This window comes from Pseudophryne corroboree, chromosome 10, assembly GCF_028390025.1.
Source record: "Pseudophryne corroboree isolate aPseCor3 chromosome 10, aPseCor3.hap2, whole genome shotgun sequence".
Lineage (NCBI taxonomy): Eukaryota > Metazoa > Chordata > Amphibia > Anura > Myobatrachidae > Pseudophryne > Pseudophryne corroboree.
In genome coordinates, this window is record NC_086453.1 from 146,926,917 (window position 1) to 146,952,903 (window position 25,987).

General features: G+C 46.9%; 1 protein-coding gene across 3 annotated transcripts in view; it reads right to left on the reverse strand.

Annotated features, from left to right (window-relative positions):
• Positions 1-25,987, reverse strand: part of LOC134966269 (suppressor of cytokine signaling 3-like) — a 54,943-nt gene that overhangs the window by 13,038 nt on the left and 15,918 nt on the right. For 2 of the 3 annotated variants that reach the window (XM_063942874.1, XM_063942873.1), the window contains exon 2: positions 492-617. The exons of the other annotated variant lie outside the window; for it this stretch is intronic. The gene's annotated coding sequence lies outside the window, so the exon portion shown is untranslated. The remainder of the gene's footprint in view (positions 1-491; positions 618-25,987) is intronic. 3 annotated transcript variants of the gene reach the window in all.

The window sequence follows — 25,987 nt, forward strand, 5'->3', positions numbered from 1 at the left end:
AGCTGCATGTTATGAACAGTTCATCCACGACTGATGGCTTGGAAGGAAGTGCCTGTATATTTTCTTCTGCTAGTAAAGCAAAACAGTAAAGTGGGTTTCCACCTTCAAATGACTTCCATCGGGCATCCTGCATTTTCCAGCCATACCTTTAAATCATCACTTACACTTGTTTATTTCACTTATCTTCAGATAGGACACTAGTGGCTCTGCTGTGCCCTTTGCCTCGGATATAATTGTTAATAGACCCTTAGGCCAGGTACACATTATGCAATATATTGGCGGATATATCTTTCAGAAGTGAATTGGAACAATCAGCCATACCGTTCAGTGTGCATGCTCAATCGTCATCAGCGATCTCTTCCCATCTGATGTGCTGCACGTCAGATGGGATGACCCCGCTGATGACGCCATGAAGGTGAATGCAGGATGCACCGCTACACTGCACACCAAATCATGCAGTGTTTAATGTAACGGTTCATCGGTCGACATACCTCTTGTTGGGTGGAATGCACATCGTTCTTGTGGATTCACACTGGGATATAAATTTTTTTTTCTCTGCAGGTAACAGTCCCTGAAGGCTGGGTATGTCGGCTTTCTCCAGATCTCCCTCACAAACACTGGTAACAAAAGTAAACAACGGTGGCTGATGGCATACAAATATAAGGAAGAAGCAGAGTGAAAAAAATGAAAAAAGCAGGACCAGCCAATAAATGAAATTCATGTGAAGGTGTTCTAGCACCTGACGGGATGCATTTAAGTTGCCGGCGGTGGTCAGGATACAGACGCCAGAATCCCAACTGCTGACAATGCCGCCAGCCGTAATCCTGGCTCACAGGGGCTATTCCCACGACACCTATACACCTATATAAAGAACCTGTGGCGAGCGTAGCAAGCCACCGAGCCCCACTGCTGGTATATTGACGGCCGGGATGCCGTTATCTGTATACTGACGGCCGGCATCCCGATGACGGTAATTCATACTGATTCCGACCCCACCTGACACTGTGTAAGAGGCATTATGTGCATGAGTAGGCAGTGCTCCTTTGCTCTTCACCCCAGGGCTTAGTCATAGATAGTATACTCTCGGTGGATTGACATCAATGGTGAAACCACTCTCCATTAGCAGGTTGCTAAACCATCCACTGCAAACCCCTAGGGCAGTTGGCCTTTACTCACTGTTACACTGCTTCTCACATGGGTTTATCAACCTTAACATCTCTCATCTCACATCAGGACTTTTCTGCTTGCTCAGGACTCTGTCACTTAGAGCTTTACACATTAACCTCCTTTCTACATTAGTAATATGGGGCTCTTACATTCTCTTCCTCCCCTCATCAACTCTGTTCTCCTACATCAGTGTTTCCTATTGGCTGTGTTTTTCTCCCTGATATTATGGGTTATACATTGGGCTCTTATCTTCTCTTAGGACCAGATTCAGAGATGTAAGCACACCTTATGGTTTATGCACATCTCCGATAGAGACCTGTGCAGGATCTACACTGTGACTATTCTCTGTGACTACGGTCACAGTGCTCCTAAGCCATAGCAGGAGGGACATGCTGCGGCTGTCTGGGAGTGGGGAATGGGAGGCGACGGGCAGTATTCCTGAAAACAAGGGTGTTTGCCACCTTTTCTGGTAGATGGGAGGCTAGTGCCTGCATCTTCCAACGCAGATTTACTGGCCTTGGCAACTAAACAGAGGTGGTCATTGTGAGTAGCCTTCGGCTTAGTCAGATGGCATATGACCTGCGATGCTGGCAGTGAGTGTATTTTGTCCTCCGATGCCTCCTGTGATACATCATGAGTGTGTGTATATGCCCCTTTAGAGATGTGGATGTCTGGGTCACTCCACCTCCCCCGAAATCCTACCTCATCTCCAGTAGTGTTCATCCAGTATTTAATATAGCCCAGCTTGATTATTGTATGCGAATACAATAATCAAGCTGTGCTATATTAAATACTGACTGAGGCATTAAAGTAGTGATGTGCACCGGAAATTTTTCGGGTTTTGTGTTTTGGTTTTGGATTCGGCTCCGCGGCCGTGTTTTGGATTCGGACGCGTTTTGGCAAAACCTCCCTGAAAATTTTTTGTCGGATTCGGGTGTTTTTTTTACAAAAACCCCTCAAAAACAGCTTAAATCATAGAATTTGGGGGTCATTTTGATCCCATAGTATTATTAACCTCAATAACCATAATTTCCACTAATTTCCAGTCTATTCTGAACACCTCACAATATTATTTTTAGTCCTAAAATTTGCACCGTGGTCGCTGGATGGCTAAGCTAAGCGACCCAAGTGGCCGACACAAACACCTGGCCCATCTAGGAGTGGCACTGCAGTTTTCTAGCGAGAGGATGAGTGCTTCCATCCTCATGTGAATCTGAACCACTAGCCATGAACACAGGCCAGGGCCTCAGCCGTTCCTTGCCACTCCGTGTCGTAAATGGCATATTGGCAAGTTTACGCTTCTCATCAGACGCTTTTAATTTTGATTTTTGGGTCATTTTACTGAACTTTTGTAGTATACTTGACGACACAGAGGTAGAGCAGTGGACTACTGTACCGTACTGCTATATATATACCGGTGGTCACAGCAACATTCTGCACTGTCCCTCCTACTATATACTGGGCACAACTAAAACTCAGCACAGGTATGGATGCATAGTATACTTGACGACACAGAGGTAGAGCAGTGGACTACTGTACCGTACTGCTATATATACACTGGTGGTCACAGCAACATTCTGCACTGTCCGCCTACTATATACTACAATGCAGCACAGATATGGAGCATTTTTCAGGCAGAGAACGTAGATATTTGCAGCACACTGAGCACAGATATTTGCAGCACACTGAGCACAGATATTTGCAGCACACTGAGCACAGAAACTGAGCGAACGCAGCCACGTCCTCTCGCTATCATCTCCAAAGCACGAGTGAAAATGGCGGCAACGCGCGGCTCCTTATATAGAATACGAATCTCGTGAGAATCCGACAGCGGGATGACGACGTTCGGGTGCGCTCGGGTTAACCGAGCAAGGCGGGAAGATTCGAGTCTGCCTCAGAACCGTGTAAAATGGGTGAAGTTCGGGGGGTTCGGATCCCGCGGAACCGAACCCGCTCATCACCACATTAAAGTGGAAAAAAAAAAGATTTAAACACTTGTTACTAGTCCGTGTGAAACTTAGGATACCCAGGATGGTCAGTGTTTTCATGCTGCTGGGGCCAGTGAAGCAGTACCCAATGACGCAGCCACTGGCTACGACACACCCAGAACATGTGGCTGATACCTCTACCTGTTTTTTTGTAACACTGGCAGTCGCTGCTGCTTGCCTGCCCCTACATGGCAGCAGCATGTCAGTCATCCTTTGGCCTAGGGGGTACTGAGACCTTCATTACAGATACAGATCTGCACATGCGCAGTATAGATACCATGCATGTGCAAATCTACAAACCTTGGAGATGTACAGTATGTAAACCATCAGGATTGCATACATCTCTGAATTAGGCCCATAGTCACAATTTGTGTCATCTCTGTGATCCAATTATAGGGGGTCATTCCGAGTTGATCGCTAGCTGAAAATGTTCGCTGCGCTGCGATTAAGTAAAAAAACGTCACTTCTGCGCATGCATATGCAGTGCAATGCGCACGCGTGACATACTTTCACAATGGGCGATGTATTTTTACACAAGGTGTAGCGCAGCTTTTCAGTCGCAATGGCCGCCGCAGAGTGATTGACATGAAGTGGGCGTTTCTGGGTGTCAACTGACCGTTTTCAGGGAGTGTTCAAAAAAACGCAGGTGTGCCAGGAAAAACGCAGGCGTGGCTGGGCGAACGCAGGGCATGTTTGTGACGTCAAATCCGGAACTGAATGGTCTGAAGTGATCGCAAGCGCTGAGTAGGTCTGGAGCTACTCAGAAATTGCACAATATTTTTTTGTAGCCGTTCTGCGATGCATTCGTTCGTACTTCTGCTAAGCTAAAATAAACTCCCAGATGGCGACGGCTTAGCGTTTGCACGGCTGCTAAAAACTGCTAGCGAGCGATCAATTCGGAATGACCCCCATAGTCAGTTGCATACCTCCCAACCTTTTGGCTTCAGAAAGAGGGACTTTGGTGCGGCCGGATAAAAGGGGGGGTGTCCTAATAAATGGGGGCGTGGTTCAATCCCAGGTAATAAGAACACAAGCAACTTGGAGCTCCTGAATAACGCATGAAACACACACACACACACACATATATATTCAGATCTATATAGTAAATAACAGTGACAGGCGCTTGTGTGCCACATATATTTTGGACAGTACGGATGGTGTAATGGTTAGCATTACTGACTCACAGCACGGAGGTCACGGGTTCAATTCCCACCATTGCCCCCCCCTAACCCTGTGGAGTTTGTATATTCTCCCTGTGCTTTTGTGGGTTTCATCCGGGTACTCCGGCTTCCGTCCACATTCCAAAAATGTAATATTAACCCTAGTCTGAATGTGTGTACATGTAGTAGGGAATCTAGGGCGTAAGCTCCACTGGGGTGGGGACTGATGTGAATGGCCAAATATTTTCTTTACAGCGTTTCGGAATATGTGTGCGCTATATAAATAACTGGTAATAATAAATAAATAATAAGTGAGGTAGGCTTATCTGTTTTAGAGGTAATGTTGTAAATACCAGAGCTCCAATAGTTCTCAAGGTGCATACACACTAGGCAATACGCCCCAAGGGGGTAATCAAGACCTGTTCACTCGCTAGCATTTTTTGCAGTGCAGCGTTCAGGTCAGAACTGTGCATGCGTATGAACCGCAATGCGCAGGCACGTCACACAGGTACAAAGTGGATCGTCACTCAGCAATGGGTTTGTGCAAAGAATCCATTTGCAAGGGCGATCGCAGGGTGATTGACAGGAAGAAGGTGTTTGTGGGTGTCAACTGACCGTTTTCTAGCAGTGTTTGGAAAAACGCAGGTGTCCCCAAGCGTTTGCAGGGCGGGTGTCTGACGTCAATTCCTTTTTGTACCGCTCGGCTGCACATGCGATCGCACACTTACACAGCTAAAATACACTCCCCGGTGGGCGGCGACTATGCGAACGCAGGACTGTAAAAAACAGCTAGCGAGCGATCAGGTTTGAATTACCCCGCATGAGCAATATCAGTGTTTTCCCAAGTATGCCGCGCGTCCGATATTGTGTGTACACACTGAATGATAGTGCAAGCGATATAGTTCAGTGACGTCACGCCGCGGCCAGCCTGTACATGCAGCTTTGGATGATAAGCCCAAATTGAGCTGCATGCACCGGCGACACAGGGGTATGATAATGAGAGACCGCACATCGTTCGTCTGCAGTATACACACTGGACGATATTGTAATGTGCTGCAATACAGACAAGTGTAAGGTAATGCACTGTGGTAGCAAGAACAAAAATTACACATACATACTAAATGGGGTAACATTAGGGGATTCTGTACTGGAAAAGGACTTAGGTGTTCACATAGATAGCAAACTAAGCAGCAGTGCCAGTACCCAAAGTAGGATTGCAGCAAAGAAGGCTAATAAGATATTAGCATGCATAAAATGTGGAATTGATTCAAGGGACACCATACTACAAAAAGGATATCCTGGAGCTAGAAAAGGTTCAGAGGCGGGTGACCAAACTAATTAAGGGCATGGAGACGCTGGAATACGAGGAAAGGCTTGCAAGGCTAGGCATGTTTACACTGGAAAAGAGGATACTAAGAGGGGACACGATCAACATCTACAAATATATAAAGGGACAGGACCTGTTTTCGGTAAGATCAGCACAGAGGACACGTGGACACTCGCTCAGGTTAGAGGAGAGGAGATTCCACACAATGCGGCGTAAAGGTTTTTTCACAGTAAGGACAATACGTGTTTGGAATTCCCTGCCTGAGGGAGTTGTAATGGCGGACTCCGTCAACACCTTTAAGAATGGGTTAGATAAATTCCTAATGGATATCCAGGGTTATGGTGCGTAGTCGCGCACTATAGTTACTATGAAAAGGGAATAAAACACAATGGCTGACATCAGCATCATACAAAATTTAGACCAAAATAATCCTGCATAGGAGACCACAAATAGGTTGAACTTGATGGACAAATTGTCTTTTTTCAACCATAGATACTATGGGGGTCATTCCGAGTTGATCGCTAGCTGCCGTTGTTCGCAGCGCAGCGATCAAGCTAAAAATCGGCATTTCTGCGCATGCGTATGCACCGCAATGCGCACACGCGACATACGGGTACAAAGGCATTTGTTGTTTTGCACAGGTTCTAGCGAAGTTTTCAGTCGCACTGACGGCCGCAAGAAGATTGACAGGAAGGGGGCGTTTCTGGGTGTCAACTGACCGTTTTCAGGGTGTGTTTGAAAAAACGCAGGCGTGGCTGGGCGTTCGCTGGTCGGGTGTATGACGTCAAACCCGGACACAATTAGGCTGAAGTGATCGCAAGCACTGAGTAAGTTCAGAGATACTCAGAAACTGCACAAACTGTTTTTGCAGAGCTCAGCTGCACATGCGTTCGTACTTCTGCTAAGCTAAAATACACTCCCCAGTGGGCATAGCATTTGCACGGCTGCTAAAACTAGCTAGCGAGCGATCAACTTGGAATGACCCCCCATGTTACTATGTAAACAATGTCACTCACAAGGGTAAAAATTAGCGATATTGTTGACAATATCGTCTAGTGTGTATGCACAATCAGATCTGTCTGGCGTGGGAACCTTAAGTAGTAATCCCGTTGAGTAAAGGAGACAAGATGAACACACATAGGGCCTAAGGGGGTCATTCTGACCTGATCGCTCGCTGCAGTTCATCGCAGTGCAGCGATCAGGTCAGAACTGCGCATACACCGGCGCATGGCTGACAGCTGACGGCTGTCGTTGACTAGCGATTGCCTCTGCCTGATTGACAGGCAGATGCGGTCGCTGGGCGGAAGGCGGTGCGGTCCGGCCACCGCAGTCGTGTCTGGACCATGCGGTGGCCGGGCACACGCAGCCGCTGCGACCCGGGCAGCGACGAGTAACTCCCGGCCAGCCGCAGGAGTTTCGCTGGCTGGGAGTTACTCTTCAAGTACAAAAGCATCGCCGCTGTGCGATGCTTTTGTACTTGTGCGGGGTGGCGCCTGACATGCGGGGCGGATTAGCCCTGTGCTGAGCGCACCCCTGCATGTCAGTGTAAGTAGCTGTGCTAAATTTAGCACAGCTACGATCAGGTCGGAATGATCCCCTAAATCAGATCTGATCGCAGCAGCAAATTTGTTAGCTAACGGGCAAAACCATGTGCACTGCGGGGGGGACGGCAGATATAACATGTGCAGAGAGAGTTAGATTTGGGTGGGGTGTGTTCAAACTGAAATCTAAATTGCAGTGTAAAAATAAAGCAGGCAGCATTTACCCTGCACAGAAACAAAATAACCCAACCAAATCTAACTCTCTCTGCACATGTTATATCTGCCACACCTGCAGTGCACATGGGGGGTCATTCCGAGTTGATTGCATGTAGCAACTTTTTGCTGCTCGTGCGATCAACTTGGCGCCACCTATTGGGGAGTGTATTTTAGCATAGCAGGGCTGCGATCGCTATTGCAGCCCTGCTATGCTAAAAAAGTTTCCTGCAAAACAAGATCAGCCCTGCAGCTACTTACCCAGTGCGACGGATCCAGCGATGAAGGTCCCAGCTGTGACGTCAGACATCCGCCCTCCAAACGCCTGGACATGCCTGCGTTTGTCTTACCACGCCCGGGAAATGGTGAGTAGACGCCCCAATCCTCCTTCCTGCTGTCAATCTTCTTGCGATCGGGCCTGCGATCGCTTTCTTTGGTCCTGGCGCCGTTGCCCGGCGACTTCCGTCACTGGGCAACGACGTGCATGCGCATTGCGGGCACCGCGCAGCCACAGTCCCGACCCGTTCGCACCGCAGTGAAGAACCACTGCGTGCGAACGGGTCGGAATGACCCCCATGGTTTTGCCCATTAGCTAACAAATTTGATGCTGCGATCAGATCTGAATTACCCCCATAGAGTGATGCTGTTTAACTTATATAGATTCCACATAACATTAGCATTCGGACTGTGCACCAAATAAAAGATAAATTGCAGCTTTTTTAAATGTGTCTATTTGAGTTCCTTAAGGTCTTACGGCCATACATGGTTACTCATAAAAAAGGAGAGAATACTTTCATTGTGTATGTTTAACAAATACTGCTTTAATAAAACAAAAAAATAGGATTTTAATTATCTACCGGTAAATCCTTTTCTCGTAGTCCATAGAGGATACTGGGGCCCATTTAGTACCATGGGGTATAGACGGGTCCACTAGGAGCTTTGAACACTTTAAGAAATTAATAGTGTGCGCTGGCTCCTCCCTCTATGCCCATCCTACCAGACTCAGTCTAGAAACTATGCCAGAGGAGAAGGACATACTTTGAGAGAAGGATCTCAAGGACAGGGGTGAGATTTGAACCAGCACACACAAACAAGAGGAAAGCCGTGCTAACCAAACTTGACGAGGGACAGCAACAGCTGAACCAACAACAATACTTAACCAAGTAACAGTGTAGGAAGACACAAAGCACTGGGCGGGCGCCCAGTATCCTCTACGGACTACGAGAAAAGGATTTACCGGTAGGTAATTAAAATCCTATTTTCTCTTACGTCCTAGAGGATACTGGGGTTCATTTAGTACCACGGGGATGTACCAAAGCTCCCAAACCGGGTGGGAGAGTGCTGAGGTACCTGCAGAACTGATTGGCCTCTGAGGACCTTAGCTTGGTCAAAGTATCGAACTTGTAGAACTTAGCACACGTGTTCGAACCTGACCAAGTAGCCACTCGGCAGAGCTCTAAAGCCGAGACACCTTGGGCAGCCGCCCAGGAAGAACCCACCGACCTAGTAGAGTGGGCCTGTACAGATTTAGGAACCAGCAAACCTGTTGTAGAGTAAGCATGCTGGATAGTAAGCCTGATCCAGCTAGCAATAGACTGCTTTGAAGCAGGACACCCAATTTTATTGGGATCATAGAGCACAAACAGCGAGTCCGATTTTCTGTGACACACTGTCCGCCTCACATAGATTTTCAAAGCCCTCACAACATTCAGGGACTTTGAAGTAGTAGAGGTGTCGGTAACCACCGGGACCACAATAGGTTGGTTGATATGAAATGCAGACACCACCTTTGGAAGAAATTCTGAGTTCAACTCTATCTTCACGAAAATTAAATACACGTCTTGCAGAAGCCAAGGACAACAGTGTGACGGTCTTTCTGTAAGAAACTTTACGTCAACCTCCTGTAAAGGCTGAAACCATTCAGACTGTAAAAATTGCAACACCAAATTGAGATCCCAAGGTGCCGTGGGAGGCACAAAGGGCGGTTGGATGTGCAGAACACCTTTCAAAAATGTCTGAACCTCAGGGAGGGAAGCCAACTGTTTCTGGAAGAAAATGGATAAGGCCGAAATCTGGACTTTTATGGAGCCCAGGCGTAGGCCCACATCCACACCTGACTGCAGAAAAAGCAGAAAACGTCCCAGTTGAAACTCCACTACAGGAAATTTCCTGTTTTCACACCAAGAGACGTATTTTCTCCAAATACGGTGGCAATGTTTAGACGTTACCCCCTTCCTGGCTTGGATCATAGTCGGGATGACCTTGTCAGTGATGTCTCTCCTGGCTAGAATCAGCTGTTCAACTTCCATGCCGTCAAACGTAGCCGTGTTAAGTCTTGACAGACGAATGGGCCCTGTTGCAGAAGATCCTCGTGAAGAGGTAGAGGCCACGGATCTTCCACACCTGACTGCAGAAAAAGTCCCAGTTGAAACTCCACCACAGGAAATTTCCTGTTTTCACACCAAGAGACTTATTTTCTCCAAATATGGTGGTAATGTTTAGACGTTACCCCTTTTCTGGCTTGGATCAAGGTAGGAATTACCCTGTCTGGAATGCCTTTCCGGGCTAGAATTTGATGCTCAATCTCCATGCCATCAAACGTAGCCGCGGTAAGTCTTGACAGGCAAACGGCCCCTGTTGCAGAAGAGCCTCTCAAAGAGGTAGAGGCCACGGATCCTCCAGGAGCATTTCCAGTAGATCCGCATACCAAGCCCTTCTCGGCCAATCCGGAGCAATGAGAATTGCTTGAACATTTTCCCTTTTTATTCTTTTGAGAATTATTGGGTTCAATGGAAGTGGTGGAAACACATACACCATCTGATAGACCCATGGAGTCACCAGAGCGTCCTCCGCCACTGCCTGTGGGTCTCTCGACCTGGAACAATACCGTCTAAACTTCTTGTTGAGAGGCCATCATATCAATCTGTGGAATTCCCCACCGACGTTTCAAGCACCTGAACACTTCCGGGTGAAGGCCCCACTCTCCTGGGTGGAGGTCGTGTCTACTGAGGAAGTCTGCTTCCTAGTTGTCTACTCCCGGAATGAAGATTGCGGACAACGCCACAGCGTGTCTTTCTATCCAGAGGAGAATCCTTGTTACCTCTGACATTGCAGCTATGCTCTTCGTTCCGCCCTGTCGGTTTATGTAAGTTACCGCCGTCACATTGTCTGACTGAACCTGGATGGCCTGATCTTGAAGATGATGTGATGCCTGTAGAAAGGCGTTGTATATGGTCCTTAGTTCCAGAATGTTGACTGGAAGAATGGTTTCCTGACTTGACCTTTTCCTTGGAAGTGTGACTGCTCCCAAACCATTAAGGCTTGCGTCTGTGGTTAGCAGAATCCAATTTTGAATCCCGAACCATCGGCCCTCTCTTAGGTGAGAAGTCTGAAGCCACTACAGAAGAGAAATCCTGGCTCTTGGCGACAGACGTATCCTCTGGTGCATATGGAGATGCGATCCGGACCATTTGTCCAACAGATCCAGCTGGAAAGACCATACGTGAAACCTTCCGTACTGCAGCGCCTCGTAAGCGGCTACCATCTTTCCCAGAAGGCGAATGCATAGATGCACCGATATCCGGGTTGGTTTTAGAACATTCCGCACCATTGACTGGATTACCAATGCCTTTTCCAATGAAAGGAATACCTTCTGTGCCTCCGTATCCAGTATCATCCCCAGGAACGGAAACCTCTGTGTTGGTTACAGGTGAGATTTTGGTAGGTTCAGAATCCACCCGTGATCCTGGAGTTGTCGAGTTGAGAGGGCAATGTTGTCCAACAACCGCTCCCGGGATGGTGCTTTTATCAGCAGATCGTCCAGGTACAAGATTATGTTCACTCCCTGTTTGCGGAGGGGAAACATAATCTCTGCCATTACCTTGGTGAACACCCTCGGTGCCGTGGAGTGGCCAAATGGCAGGGCCTCGAACTGGTAGTGACAGTCCTGTAATGCAAAGCTTAGATAAGCCTGATGAGGCGGCCAGATTGGGATATGAAGGTACGCATCCTTGATATCGAGAGACACCAAGAATTCCCCTTCGTCCAGACCTGAGATCACCGCTCTCAGAGACTCCATCTTGAATTTTAACACCCGTAAATCCGGGTTCAGTGACTTGAGGTTTAAAATGGGTCTTACCGAATCATCTGGTTTTGGTACCACAAACAGGTTTGAATAATAACCTTTGTTCTATAGCTGAGGTGGAACTGGAACAATGACCTGAGTCTGTACCAGTTTTTGAACTGCATCCTGTAAAATTATACTTGCCTCCTGAGAAGCTGGTAAGCCTGATTTGAAGAATCTGTGAGGTGGGTTCCTGAAACTCTAGTCTGTACCCCTGGGCGATGAGCTCTTTGACCCAGAGATCCTGGCATGATGTCGCCCATATGTGAGTGAAATCTCTTAATCGGGCTCCCACCTGCCTGTCTTCCAGGCGGTGCGGTCCACTGTCATGCTGAAGGCTTTGAGGAATCAGAACCTGAGTTCTGTGTTCTGTTCCTGTTGCTTGTTTTCTGGGTTTACCTCTATTGCCTTTGAAGGCTGTAGAAGAACCTTTTGTTTTATTTTAAAATTTTGCTGTCCGAAAGGACTGCAGAGTTGGAGCAGAGTAGGTCTTTCTAGCTGTGGGGGGGAGGGGGGGGGCTGCGGAAGGAAGGTATGTAGACTTACCCACTGTAGCATTGGATATCCACGTATCCAGTTCATCTCCAAACAGGGCCTCGGAATGGTAGGCTTTCCACACGTTTTCTGGAATCCGCATCCGCAGTCCACTGACGTAGCCATAGGCCCCTGCGTGCTGACACTGCCATGGCCGTGGTGCGTGCATGGAGCAAGTCTATCTCTTTTATGGCTTCCACCATAAAATTTGCAGAGTCTTGTATATGCTGTAGGAGTAAAACTATCTCCCCTCTGGGTAAGGAATCTAACCCCTCAATTAGGTTACCTGACCATTTTGCAATGGCCCTAGTGATCCATGCACAAGCTATAGTGGGTCTTTGGGCCACCCCCGCAGCTGTGTACAGAGATTTGAGAGTGGTCTCAATCTTGCGGTCAGCCATGTCCTTTAAGGAGGCTGCCCCCGGGAAAGGTAAGATTATCTTATGTGACAACCTAGATACCGATGCATCAACAATCGGTGGGTTTTCCCATTATTTTCTATCATCCTGAGGAAAAGGGAAGGATGCACTTTAGGGATCTGAAACTTCTTGCCAGGATTAATCCAAGTTTCTTCAAATAGGGAATTTAATTCCTTAGATGCAGGGAAAGTAGCAGATGATTTCTTTTTTACATTAAAATAAGATTCCTCATCTTCCTCTGTTACTTTGTCAGGAATGTGCAGGACATCTCTAATAGCTTCTATCAGGGCCTGTATTCCTTGTGACAGAGCTGCATCCCCCCTTCCCGAGTCCACCTCACCCACCTCTGCGTCTGATACATTATCATCAGTGTCAGCCTGCAGGATTTGGTCCAGTGTACGCTTTTGTGGACAAATGATACGAGTCTGAGACGCTGGTATGGACACTGAATCTCTATTCATCAGGTCATCCACAGACTGTCTTAAGTATTGCGTCTCTTTTTCAATATTTGAGATCATCCCTTTTAATGAATCCAACTATACTGGTTCGGACCCACTAGCCTGAGAATGTGTACTATCCTGAGTATACTGTACTGATTTCCCTGGGGAAGTAAAACACTCTGCCGTGCATGAGACACACTCCTTTGACATTGTAAAATGTCAAGAACACACCCACACAGGAGAAAGGTTAAAAGCACAGTTAACCCACACAGAGCCCTCTAGGGTGACACAGAGTATGATGGAGCCAGCCATACCGCGCCCTTATAGCTAATGCCAAGCTTAGCTGGGTCGCAAACTAAGTACCCTTAATAGGGCTTAGTATTCTAATATTGCTCCCCTGCCGCTTCCCTGCCAGTCTGTCTGTGTAAGCTGCAGAAGGAAAATGGCACTGGTGAACTCTTCAGGAGCTTCCCTAAGCGTGACCGGCTCCTCTGGGCACATTTTCTAAACTGAGTCTGGTAGGAGGGGCATAGGAGAGAGGAGCCAGCACACACTATTGATTTCTTAAAGTGCCCAAGGCTCCTACTGGACCCGTCTATACCCCATGGTACTAAATGGACCCCAGTATCCTCTAGGACGTAAGAGAAATATGCAGTTGTTAAGTTTATGCCTCATAATAGCGCCACAGTTAATTTTTGTAACCATAGTAGTGACCTAGTTTATTTTATGAACCATACTAGTGCCCTAGTTCACAATATGTTACATTGTAGGGCTGCCAGTACACAATATGCAGCACAGTACCCCCAATTCACATTATAACATGCAGTGCTCCCAGTTCATATTATATCACATTACAGTGTCCTCAGTTCATATTAAGTCACACTATAGTGCCACCAGTTCTTATTGTGTCATATTATAGTGTCCCACTTCATATTATATAACATATTAAATACCCTCCAGTTAATTTTATGCCACATTACAATGAGCAGGTCCAGGGGCATAAATGGAAATATTTCAGACCCCAAGGTAAAAGTTAGTATGTTAAACCCAATGGTGAAAAATCTATATAAGACGTAACTTTGATGGGGAAGGTAGGCCCCTCTCAGCTCTGGGCCCCGTAGCAGCTGCACTCCCTGCACCTATAGTAGCAACACCCTTACCAGGAGGCCTGGAGCATCAGGCATGCAAAAAGAAGTGGATGCAAATAGGCTGTGGGTCCCAGTCCCGAGCCAGCTTCCCCCAGTGCCACGTGTTTAATGGCATTTGCGGCACTGAAGGGATTAACCACCCCCTGCTGCGGCAGGATTTTTAAAAGACAATAGGCGCTAGGTGCCATTTATAATGTTTATTTAAAAATGCTTTGATGTACCATGGCACCAGACCCACACCGGCACCCGCAGCAATGGATGTTATGCACCGGGGCACTGGAGGGCAAGGGGCAGCTGGAGATGGGAGTCCAGTCCCGGAGCTTTAGGGCTTTGTGTGCCTTCCGGTGCCACAGCATCAGAGAGCGGTGACGTGTGAACACCTCCGGAGGCTGCCACATGGATGGGGACCAGGCTAGCCGACAAACTGTGTGGCGCCGTCTCCCTGTGCTGCTCCCTGTGCAGGCTAGCTGTCTCCCTGTGTGCGCTGCACTGGGTTGCCAAGTGCCTCTGCAGCCAGGAGATCAGTCCCAAGCTGCAGCACGAGGCGGCAGTGCAGCATGGTAACTGGAGGGGATGGGGGTTGCAGGCACAGGAACCCGGCTGCAGGGCTGGGCTCTGACCCCTTGCACTCCAGATCGGCAGGGCAAAGAGGCCGATTGCCAGGGGACAGGGCAAAGCAGTTCCCTGTACCCCTCATCTAGAACAGTATATACAACAAACATTTGAAACATATTATAAATGTAATTTAAACTGTAAATGCAGCACCGAGCTAGGACTGCAGGTCTCTCCGTTGCAGTGCTGTATGGGATAGAGCCTGTTGCGGGACACAGGCTCAGAATGTACTTAAAATTAAAGCATGGGGAGGCAGGGAAAAAAGCCAACATCCCTAAGTACTTTCATGGAGCGCCAAAGAGTTCCCACTCGGTGGGCAGGAAACCCTACCAGGGGATCTGTGCTGCCCATCTCTGAAGCTCAGTTTCAGGCTAGAGATATGGTGAGCTGGGTCCCTGAGCAGATTCCTGAAGGAAGTTTTTGGAGGGAACTATCCCCCCACACCAGACAAGCCAACACCTGGGTGGTGATGAAAACTCCAGGTGGGCTCAGGCACAGGGGAGTGACCACTCCCCACTGTCCATAGGGGACAATGTTAAATGTGCATGTGCACAAGGCATGCATGACTCATGCCCTTATAGTGAAGGTGCAGATCTACCCCTCTGTGGCACTGTGAGTTGGAGTAAGATAAAAGGAGGGTGAGAGCCCTGTGTAAGTGTACATTCTTTTGTGACATCAAGAGAGATTGAACTGCTGTAAACATCTTTTGTATGCTGTTCACCCTGAAAACAGGGAAGAGTCCTTTTCAGGGCTACTTTGAGCAAATAAACATCATTGCCTCAAGACTATTGCCTTCATCTTGCGAACATCAAGAATGCGCCGAATGCAGTCCCGTTCTCCGTCTGTCGTAGGTTAAGCCCATCGTCTCCAAGCTCTGCTCTCTTCCAAGCTACTGTGCAGGATCTGGTCCAGCTCGGCGACCAATACGGGTCAACTGACGCCGGACAGGTGGTGTGACAAAAGCATGTCAACGCATACACGGCAGCAACATGGTTCCAGGTGACGTGTTAAGAGCCTGGTGGTGGCGGCAGCAAAATACCTACCCACTGCGCAGTGGGTGGACTCAGTAACAGGTGGTTACTGATGGTAAGAGGGAATCCCCTAAGGGCCTGGTCCCGTGTGACCCCAACCCAATCTGTGATCGCTGGACGTAGCCAGTGAGGGCCGGCGTCCGGTCACATAGGCCTTTTTGTTTTTTTACAACAATACTGAAAAATATATGTACAGGCTTCCCCTTCGTCAACTGAGAATAAAGCCTTTATTAGTGTCAAAAAAGTGTACATTGCCGTATAACTTGACATTTAAAATACTGTTCCAGCAGTTTCCATGGGTGAACAGTGCAATAAGATGAAGAATAAAAAAAAAATGAAAGTTGCAGACAAAAAAAAGAAAAATAGGTTTACGTTCAACTGAATAAGGCCCTCACTGTCAATCTTGTCTATACTTAAACTTGAGTGAACCATGGGGGTAATTCCAAGTTGATCGCAGCAGGAATTTTTTTAGCAGTTGGGCAAAACCATGTGCACTGCATAGGGGGGGGGGGGGGGGGGGCAGATATAACATTTGCAGAGAGAGTTAGATTTGGGTGGGTTATTTTGTTTCTGTGCAGGGTAAATACTGGCTGCTTTATTTTTACACTGCAATTTAGATTTCATTTGAACTCACCACACCCAAATCCAGATGCGGATTGGGACGCCGGGACACCATGCCAGTTCCTGGTAGGCTGGCCCCTTTGTCCCCTCAGAGGGCTGACTTTCTCCTCCACCAGGCCGGCTACCGCGATCGGAGCTTAGCTCCGATCGGGTAGCGCTGAGAAACAGTCCCCTTTCACAGTCTGTTTAGCTGCAGGCTGTGTAGAGCTGCTCGTACTCGGTGGGCTGTCAGTGTGCAGCACTTCCTCACTGTAAGCCCCGCCCTCTTCATGACGTCGGGCGGGGCGGGATCAGCACTCTGCACAGCAATGTCTGCTTCCATTTAACTACACACTACAGAGACTTAGAGAAGTAGAGAACTATAGGAAGATGTGAGGCAGAAGAAGAAACTAGCAGTGAGTACAGTAAGCTGCAGTGCAGAAAGGTATAAGGATAAGTGAGAGTGAAGAGAGGAATGTGACTTAGGAATGACAGTGGAGGGAAAGAAAAGACTAGCCTGAGGCAGCAAAGAAAAGTAGGTGATAGAGAAAAGAAAGCTAGTGAGATGCTCTGTGTATAGTGAGATGCTCTGTGTGATGCTCTGTGTGTAGTGATATGCTCTGTTTGTAGTGAGATGCTCTGTGTGCAGTGATATGCTCTGTGTAAAGTGAGATGCTCTGTGTATAGTGAGATGCTCTGTGTGTAGTGATATGCTCTGTGTGTAGTGAGATGTTCTGTGTGTAGTGAGATGCTCTGTGTAGTGATATGCTCTGTGTGTAGTGAGATGCTCTGTGTATAGTGAGATGCTCTGTGTAAGAGGTTAGAAAAGAGTCAAGGTCAGTATGTTATGTGACAGATGAGAAAGGAAGAAAAGTGAGTGAGAGATGATCTAGAAAAGAAAGGGAGAGTAAATGAGAATAAAGACTGAAAAGAAAGGTGAGGCTTCAAAGAGCGTACCGAGTAAAGAAAAGGGGTATAGGCAGATTGGCATGCCGGGATGCCGGACCAGATGCCGTTTGACTGGTCCGGATGTCCCCTCAGTGACCGCCGTTATCACTCATGCTGGCCGGCTGCCGTGAGTGGTGTTTAGCTCCGATCGCGGCAGCGTTAACCTGAAGCTAACTGAGAGATGGCCGCCAGCTGAGCTGCTGCGCATGTGCATATATATAAACAAATCCAGAAGCCCGGCATTCCATATATCACCATTACTTAGCTGGTTTCCCGCAGTAGAAGGATATACAGTATGCGACAGACAGCGACACTCCACGCCGCAATAATGAACACCGCACAGGAGGTAAGTTTCAACGTTTCATTGGCTAAACATATATGATGTCCTGATGAAAATGCCATATATTATGTTAAGGCATTGAAACGTTGAAACATACCTCCTGTGTGGTGTTCATTATTGCGGTGTGGAGTGTCGCTGTCTGTCACATACTATATATATACTATATATATTTTATTATCAACGTTTCAAGGCCGAAAATAACGTGCTTTACCTGGGGCAATGCCTATAATGTGCTCTGCCTGGGGTAAAGTGTATACCATTCTCTACCTGGCACAAAGTGTAGACGTGCTCTATCTGGCGGAATATGTATAACTTGCTCTACCTGGCGCAGTGTGTATAGGAGGTTCTATCTGGTGCAATGTGTATAAGCGGCACTACTGTGTGGTGTAATGTGAATTGTCGGTATTATGTGGCCATGCCCCTTCCCCCACGAAGCCACACCCCTAAAATTTTGCAACGCTCCTGCGGCGCGCACTCTCCGTGCTTTCTATAGTCATGCTTTCTGAGCAGTAATCCCTCCCACTCGACAGACTCCACCCCCTCAACAGCCCCCCCACCCTTTATGAGGGCTGCTTCCATAAATTTCCCTGGCTGGTTTTAAATCCCAATCCACCCCTGCCCAAATCTATCTCTCTCTGCACATGTTATATATGCCTCCCCTGCAGTGCACATGGTTTTGCCCAACTGCTAAAAAATTTCCTGCTGCGATCAACTTGGAATTACCCCCCATGTCCAGAGCCCTAGCCTGGAATTTGATCATCATCTTGTCTTGTGACTGTGTATCTCATCTGAATCTGAGTAATAAATGTCCTGCAGCAACTTCAGACAGAGTAAATACATTGTGACTTGCTTTTGAAAAGTTGGACTTTTAGTTTCTGCAGTGTACATCAGCCATACAAATGATGTTTTCAATATAGGCCATGGGTCTTTTTTACCACTGCTGCCTGAGCAACAAGCAAACCTGCCTAATTTCTGGAGGACATACCATGCAAGATCCCAGAGGGGAGGCTCAAGGTGCAAGTGGGGAGAACGTGATGATGCAATGTGCGTCATCACTGCCATGCTTCCCACTGCCCAGTGGTTTGATGTGGGGGAAGACTGGCCTACAAAATAAAAGACTGACAATCATCACACATTTACGGATGCGGCCTGAAGACACAAATCGAATAATCAGAACCCCATCCTGTTGATTTCACAAGAAAAAGAAGCACTTCCAGAAAAGTGCTCTATTCTCCTAGCGGTCTGGGAAGATTCACGAAATCAGTGATTACCAGACATTCTGAAAGAGAAGGAAAGTATGCCAATAAGAGTCACGTCTAAACATTGGGGGTCATTCCGAGTTGTTCGCTCGTTGCCGATTTTCGCTATGCTGCGATTTGTTGCTAAATGCGCATGCGCAGGGCGCATGCGCTTAGTTATTTAACTAAAAACTTAGCAGATTTGCTGTGGATTCTGCTGCGCTTTTCAGTCGCTCTGCTGATCGGTAAATGATTGACAGGAAAGGGGCGTTTCTGGGTGGTAACTGAGCGTTTTCTGGGAGTGTGCTAAAAAACTCAGGCGTGTCAGGGAAAAATGTGGGAGTGTCTGGAGAAACGGGGGAGTGGCTGGCCGAACGCAGGGCGTGTTTGTGACGTCAAACTAGGAACTAAACGGACTGAGCTGATCGCAATCTGTGAGTAGGTCTGGAGCTACTCAGAAACTGCAAAGAATTATTTATTAGCAATTCTGCTAATCTTTCGTTCGCTATTCTGCTAAGCTAAGATACACTCCCAGAGGGCGGCGGCCTAGCGTGTGCAATGCTGCTAAAAGCAGCTAGCGAGTGAACAACTCGGAATGAGGGCCATAGTGCACTAAAGTTTATAGTAAATCACTTCCATATAATGAGGTATTAGAGCAATATTTATGTTTATTAACACCTGACACCATAAATTAACATCAGGTATACCTGGTACTGCTGGGCCACAGTCATTAGAATGCGGTTTCATTGCATGTGATACGGTCTCTTCATGCTTTGGGAAGGTTCACCACTATTCCCGGGCCATGCTGCAACTGCACCCGCTAAATTGACTGGGCTCTAATGAAAGGGGCCAAACTGAGCCTAAATCATAGAGGCTTAAAAATAAAAGTTTCACCCTTACACAGTAACTTTTGTTAAAGGAATGAAAAGGTAATTCAGACGTTTCTATTTTTAAATACACTAAATATTTTAAAGTAGACAAACCATTAAATTATATTTTACAGACCCTTATGTAGCTTTACACAAGGAACTTACCGTAGGTCCACTTAAATAACTAAGAAATGGAGACTAAGGAGTATATTCAATTGAAGTCGAAAGCTGCCGTCTGTCGAAAAGACGGCAGTTTTTGACTTTTTTAGGTTGGAAGGGGTTCCGACCTATTCAATATAACCCCAAATTTTTCGACAAGTCGAGGAATTCAACTTGTCGAAAAGCACGTGGATCGGCGGAATAGCTGTGTCGTGCTTGTGTCGAAAACGGGGCCAAAACCGACAGGTTTTGGCCCCCTTTTCAACCATCTCAATTCGACTTTAAAAAAAGTCGCAGTGATATGGGGAGAGCAGCGCTGGAGACGGGGAGAGCCGAGGCGGGGACGGGCAAAGCTGAGGCGGGGATGGGGAGAGACACGAGGCGGGGACCGGGTGAGCAGCACTGGAGGATTTCACAGCCGCCACTCACAGCAGCGTCCACCCGACTCCAGCAAGTGAGACCTCGCTTGCTGGAGCCGAGTGGACGCTGCCGTGAGCGGCGGCTGTGATGCAGGGACAGAGAGAAAGGACGGTGAGAGGCAGAGAGACTGGGAGGGGGGAGACGGGGGAGAGCCGAAGGCAGACGGGGGGAGAGCAGCGCTACAGCAGTGGCTATATAACCGCTGCCGTAGCGCTGCTGTCAAAGTCAGAAAAATGTCTCTATGCACGTTGCCATATTTGCACCGCACACTGGTCCGCGCTGCGCATGCGTACGCTCTCCCGTGAAGGCGCATACCCGCGATAGCGTGCACTCGCAGGCGCGGTATGCGTATTTACGGTAGAGTTTATGTAGTCGTAGCGTGCGACTCATTCGTTACAAATGTTCACAATTAATGTAGTTTGTAGATCATGGTCACCTTGATAGATTCTGAAAGTCTGGTTAAAATAGAAGGTCCCTGTTTAAAGGAATCCCTCTTTGTATTGTACGAAGGGTCTGACAGGAATCATACAGCAGTGTTTGGTACCCATCGGAAGAGTATTTAATTAGTAATATTCCGGTGTTGGTTTGGAGCGTATTAATCGCTCGTGCGAATAGTTATGGACATAAGAAGTTTATGTCCATTTCTATTATTTACACATACTCAGGTATGCGGCGGGAAACCCAGTTTCCCACCCACCTGAGCTGTTGGAAATCGTCACAGCCCACCTGTATGAATCACCCTATGACCTTTTGTTATGATGCAGGGCCGAATTCCTTCGGCCAATGGACAATGGGATTGTAGGACCAGGAGATTGCATTGTGTGTGGGGCATAAATAGGCAGGCCGACCACATCCAGCTCTCACTCTCTCATCAACGGTTATCTGCTGATAGCCGGGAGCTGGATATCGAGGCGCAGGCGATCATACCCTTTGTGCGTAAGTTTCTCTCCGTAATCATTGTCTTTCTGTGAGCCAATTTCTCTCATCTCTCTCTCTCTCTCTCTCTCTGTTCTGTTCTCTCATATCTCCCCTAGACTAGGCTAGTATTGTATTGTATTAGATAGTATTGTATTGTATTGCATTTAGGTCAGTGTAGTATTGTCTTTTTGTATTTATTGTTTAGTTCTGTGGTTAGGAAGTCTCTGTTATATTGTAGTGTATCATTTGTACTGTTATCCCCTTTTTCAAATATATTAGATATAATACAGTTAATAGGCTTTGGAACCTAAACCAGTATCTGTGTATTTTCTATAGTATTAAGTGTTCACTTGAGCGTCGGTGACGCTCAAGCAGCCTTGTAGTTAGTCAGGTTACACAAGGTTGCACTTACACCCTGTACTCACATTAAGGTATTCTGTGTATTTCATTGGTATAAGGTTTAAACATTAAGGTATAGCGTTGTGAGCGTCTGCGCCGCTGGTGACCTCCTCGTGGTCTCGAGCGTATGCTACGCCATAGCGAATCATTACTCTAGTCATAACCAATAACGTGTCCTGTGATCACTGGGCCGTGAGCGAACGTGACGCTTGAGCGTCTCGCCTACGGCGGAGCGATCGTTACGCAAATAGCGTACCCTAACGGTACTTCTTAAGCAAACAGCGTACAGTGTTCTTAGACTTCATAAAGGGTTGTTTATACGACAAAAGTATTTAGAATTGTCAATTGGGGGCTCGTCCTATCCTTCTCATATCTGCACTAGGTAGATCAGCAGACATTATCCCCCAGCAAAGGGTGGGAGGTTGTCTCCCAGTGCTGACGGGATAAGCGTCTGCTTCGCTTAGATAAAGAGTGCTGAAGGAATCCGGGAACCGGAAGTAAGAACAAAACGCTTGTGTCTTTTAAAAACTGTTTTATTTCTCTTCTGTCTTGCGTATACACGCACGCATACATTTATCTGCATTTCTTTTTTTTCAATTTCGTATATCACTATTCCTGTTTGCCAATTTTTATAGTTGATAGAAAGTGCTAAAAGAGATTTGCTGTTATTTCATAGTAGAGGTAATAGTTAAAGTATAGAACAACACACGATTTGTCTGAGATACAAGGCAGTCAGTGTGGATTGCGGTAGATGATCAGGGATCATTTACATTGATAAAAGTATATATTGTGTTACGGTGGATCTTTGCATTGCGTACACGTGTCGCTAACAAAGACTAGCGTACGCAATCCAAAGGCAGACGCACGCAGCGTTCACTACGCAACGTAGCGTCCGGTTACGCCCACGTAGCTCAAGTCACGAAAAGCGATAATTAGCGCAAAGGCGATAAGTAACGCACAGCGGTAGATAACGCGACGCGGTAAATAACGCAAATCTATTTTTGGAAAAATCTGAAATTTAGTTTAACAGATCCTACTCCTAATTGGTAACACTGTTGGACTGAAGACAATTTCTGCGCAGAAATAGATATAGAAACAAAGTGTACATGTGTTGAGTGAGTGTGGTTTTGTATACATAAGTTTATACAACTTTAAGGTGGAACCAAAAGGAAAGCCGGGTACTCGTCAAGGGACATACGTGTAAGTGACATATACGGTGGCTAGGGAGGCATCCCTGGTTAAATAATATTTGAGCATTAGAGTATAGCGGACCATAAGGTAACAAGACCAGGAGGTCATAAGGTAACAAGACCAGGAGGTCATAAGGTAACAAGACCAGGAGGTCGTAAGGTAAAAGGTCCGCTATAAAAGTCCAGTGGCACAACGCCTGGGGTGTTGGTGCAGAACCCATATAGGCCATACAAGCTCTTGCTGAAGGAATCGCGGCCGGAAACATCGATTCCATTGATCTTTCAGTACATAACAAGTAGTGCTTGTGTACTGAACGATTGGACCACACGTAATTGTGTGCAGTAGTTAGTAATCTGACCTAATACCATTAGAGTAAAGTGGTCACAAACGCTATTTGTACATTCTGACGTGATTTGTGTAATTTTTTATTTTTGGAAGGGAAGTTCGCTGGTCACTCAGGAACTATCTAACAACCCCAACTTTACTGGAAAGAGTAAGTGTCCTGCGGGTAACCCTCATATGTTCCAGTAAACTGAAGGTTCCATAGGGGCCCTGTATCGAGTACGCCAGCACCATATCGGTGTGATCAGGTCGTATTGGTCGAGGTGGGCGAGTGAGTGGGGTACTCGGTAAACCGCCACCGCCGGCCTACTGTGGAGTAATTTGGTTGTCTGAAAAGGCTTGCTGAAAACCTTGATACAGAGATCCAAGGAGGACTAAGCAACACCTGCAGACTATGGGGGCCAGTTGCTCAGGTAGGGGGCGATCAACCCTGGTTCAGGTTGATTCTGTGAACCGACCAGTTGGGTCGGCACGATATGTAATGTGTGAAAAATATGGAAGTCACACCGAATCTTTATGTGATGAATGGGAGAGAATGACTGTACAAGACAGGGACAAATTCCCAAGAATAGGTAGCTTTAGTCCAGAAGTGTTACAAAATTTAAGGAGGAGGATATGTCTCGTAAAATCAGCAAAGAGACGAATTCAGCATCATGATTATTTACAGTTATGGCACCAGGAAGGTGAGATACAGAGAGGTTTGGCTCTGGCGGCAGGATCTGGGGCAGTCAGGAAGCTGATAGCCACAGCTCCTCCTCCACCATACATTGCAGGAGAGAAGTTGATTACGGAGAGAAACGCACTGGGTTATAAAACAAAAACTCTTAGTAACCTTGTAAATGTTAATGATGTTAACCAAATAACTCATGCAAGTATTAACCCGTGCAAGATGTACCCTGTTTTGAACCTTCCTCAGGAGTGTGATCAAGAAGACGATTCAGCAACAATTTCAGCTCTCTCTCTTGCAGCCACCATAGCAGAGACCACAGTAGGCACAGCGACACCCACGAGATTAGTGAAAGCCCCTAGCGGAGGGATAGGTGAGGTCGTGTCAACGGGTAAGTACGGCACCATGCACTACACTGAAACAATTGTACCACAACAAGCTGTAGAATCTACACAGGAAGAGGCTGTTAGAATTGCTCCTGTAAGGGTAATAGCAGTTCCCAATGGAAAAACAGATGTGTCTGGAGCCACTCCCATAAGGAACATTGCCATGTACACTCCATTTTCCAGAATGGAATTAAGAACAATAGTGTCCGAATTTCCTGACCCCAGGAAGGATTTAGTTGCTAGCCAAAAATACATCAGGGATCTAGGTAACACTGTAGAACCCAACAACAAGGATTGGCAGATACTGCTAAGAGCTTGTTTACCTTCCAATGTTGACGCAACTCAATTTTTAGCTGACTGTGCATTGGATAAAGATGTACCGCTTACAGACGTGTACAACAAGGATAATGTAAAAAGGATAAATTTACAGCTAAAGGAGTATTTCCCAGCCGTTGTTAAATGGAATAAAATATTTTCCATTAAGCAAAAGGAGTCCGAAACGGCAACAGAATATTTTCACCGGGCACTATTAGAAATGGCAAAGTACACTGGTATAGAAGACATTAAGACCAACCCAAACCATCGAGAAGTAGCAGTATCTGTACTGATGGATGGTTTGAAAGAAACATTAAAAGCTAGGGTACAGACCACGCAACCATGCTGGCGAGGTCTGTCAGTGTCCACATTGAGAGAGGCTGCTATTGATCACGACAGAAACATCACTAGGCACAGGGAGTCGCAAAGTGATAAGTTGATGTCAGTAAGTATACAGGCGCTGACCACAAGGCAGCCTGCGTATGTACCACCGAATCCTGTGGGTAAGGCAAGTGTAATAACATGTTTTTCTTGTAACAGACCGGGACACTTTGCACGAGAATGTAGAACAAAGAATGTACAAAGATCTTTTCAACCCCCTAGACAACAACACAACACACGACAATGGGAGCAGGGTCCACAGAGGCGGAGTTTTGAGCCACATACAGGGGAAACAAAAAGATACCCCCCGAACAGAGGTTGGCATGCCTCTGGTAGTTCCCAGCTAACCCCCTCACAAGTAGTTGCTGCCAACGGGATTCAGGGAGGTCAGCATACCCAATAGGGGTGTGGCCATACCTGTAATCTGCACCCAGTTAAGTTGATTGCTAGTCTTGGAAGCGAACCAGAAATTGCAATCAATGTAGCTGGTAAAACTTTAAACTTTCTTGTAGACACAGGGGCGGCCAAGTCAGTGATAAATTCGACAGTGGGCATGAGAACCACTGGTAGGACAATTCCAGCCATGGGAGTAACAGGAGTAGTCCAGCACTACCCTGTTAGCAAACCAGCCGAGATTACAATAGGGCCTTTGCATACCAAGCATTCCTTTTTGCTGGCTGCATCGGCACCAACTAATCTCCTGGGAAGAGACTTACTATGTAAAATGGGTTGCGTCATTTATTGCACTCCTGAAGGTGTATTCTTGGACATCCCTGAGAATCACGCTCAGGAAGTACGAGACATGTTAGACTCCCCATCAAAATTAATGTCACATTCCATTATGACAAATAGGAATCCATCCCAAGTAGAAGAGATGACATCTCAGATACCAGAGTCACTTTGGACAAAAGATGGACAGGACACTGGATTAATGGCAAACGTAGCTCCAGTAGTTGTACAAGTAAAAGATGGTAGGATAGCTCCAAAAATCCCACAGTATCCTCTGAAGCCAGAGGTGGAGTTAGGAGTTTTCCCAGTAATAGAGCGCTTGCTACAACAGGGCATTCTAGTAAGAACGTCCAGCACAGCAAATAGTCCCATCTTCCCTGTT